Source organism: Aegilops tauschii, chromosome 5 (assembly GCF_002575655.3).
Source record: "Aegilops tauschii subsp. strangulata cultivar AL8/78 chromosome 5, Aet v6.0, whole genome shotgun sequence".
Classification (NCBI taxonomy): domain Eukaryota; kingdom Viridiplantae; phylum Streptophyta; class Magnoliopsida; order Poales; family Poaceae; genus Aegilops; species Aegilops tauschii.
The window spans coordinates 578,817,932-578,819,772 of NC_053039.3; the positions used below are offsets into that span (position 1 = coordinate 578,817,932).

Sequence of the window (1,841 nt, forward strand, 5' to 3'; positions counted from 1 at the left end):
TGAGATGGTAAAGAGTGGCGTTTATATGCCCGGGGAGAACAATATTCTTCTCTTAATTCGAGAGAGATCTTGATTTTGGGATTTGTGTGGAATTTAATGGGAGGAAAAGACCCAATTTCGGAAGAGAGTTAATTCTCCAGACCCTATTTCTGGCCAATTAGAATTAATAAATAGACGGGTAGGGTTGGCCAATTGTAGAATTAATTAATAAATGGGAGAGAGGAATTTGCATAAATTGATAGCCTTTGATTAAATTGGTAATTTTATATGCCTAAACTAAATTCTAAAAGTGCAGCTGCACATTTTATAGGTCCTGAGCATACGCCCTTCCAGGCCGTCCGATCGGGATGCCGATTGCCAGGTGTTCCACAGTCACAGAGGCAATGGGCCCCACCCAAACCCACGCTCCCCCATCCACAAGCCACGACATCTTCTTCTCCCAAATACACCGCTGCGCTGATCCGTGGCGCCGGCCGCCGCGCCGCACTCCGCAAGCGCTTGCTTGTCTCCCCAGCCGACGTCGGGGGCCAAGGTGACGGATCTGACAGGTTGCTCCCCCGCCCCAGATTTTCGCTCGCCGAATCCGTCAGCTCCCTGCCGCAGTCGTTGCCACGATGCTCGACTCCGGCGACCTCCTCCCGCGACAAGGCCGTGTCCGTGTTGGTCGCCTTCGCGTCCTCCGAAGGCGAGCGCGCACCCATCTCCACAAGGAAGGAGAGCGCACACCGCCCCCGCACTCCTCATTCAGGGTCGCTGGCCCCGACGCCGTCGCAGTGGGCCTCTTCCTCTCCAGCATCTCCCCGCCGGCCGCATCCGGGATGGCCTCGACCTCCTGCTGCTAGCTGCTGGTGCACCTCCTTCCTGCTGCTATCTCCCGCTGCATCCTACAGCTGCCCCAGCTCCGATGTCTGAACTCTATTTGTGACCGTGTACAGGTGCTGGCTGTAGCTTGAACAGGAGCAAAAAAATCGCATCCAGGTAGCAGGTGGATGATGGTGCTGGTGCCTTTCTCTTGAATTGTTGCTAGTGATGGCTGCAATTTGAAGGAGTGTTTTCTTTCTTTCTCTCCTTCCAATTCTGCAATTGTGCCTCCCCTATGCGTGATGATTTTGTTTCTTACCACAAGGTACATCGTGGCTTGGGTTGATCTGCTATGATAGTTAGAGCATCTCCAGCCGTTGGCCCCCCAGGACGCATAAAAATCACCCCCTGGGGCGAGCCGGCGATACAATCGGCGGTGGGGGCGGTTTTACACCCAGCCGTCGCCCCCAGGCGCCGATATTGGCCCACTTTTCAACCCCCTTTCGGCGAATAAAGGGCCCATATGGGCGAGAATAGGCCCATATTCGGCGTGGTTCGCCGTGGCTCGGCGTTGAATTATGGACATAAATTTTTTTTATCACATTTTTCATCACAGAAAAATCAAATAGTTCAACAAAATAGTACAACAACAAATAGTTCAATACAAATTATATAGTTCAACAAATAAAAACTCATATTTCATCACACGTCGCGCCCGGCGTCGCCCTTGAGCCTCCATAGGTGCTCCACCAGATCATGCTGCAGCTGATGATGCACGTGGGGGTCTCGGATCTCCTGACGCATACTGAGGTAGGTAGTCCAGGTTGCCGGTAGTTGATGATCAACTTCGGCTAGAGGACCCTGCTTGTAGTATGGTTCAGTGTCAAACACTGGGTCTTCTTGCTCGCTCTCGATGTTCATGTTGTGCAAGATGACACAGCAAGTCATGATCTCCCACATTTGTTCTTTCGACCAGGTCTAAGCAGGGTACCGGACAACAGCAAATCGAGATTGGAGCACACCAAATGCTCGCTCGACAT

General features: G+C 52.2%; 1 long non-coding RNA gene across 1 annotated transcript; it reads left to right on the forward strand.

The window, feature by feature from the left end:
- Positions 1 to 277: 277 nt before the first annotated feature.
- Positions 278 to 1,147, forward strand: LOC109762727 (uncharacterized). The gene is made up of 2 exons (XR_012183810.1): positions 278 to 848; positions 936 to 1,147. It is a non-coding gene; the product is annotated as an uncharacterized lncRNA (long non-coding RNA).
- Positions 1,148 to 1,841: the final 694 nt, after the last annotated feature.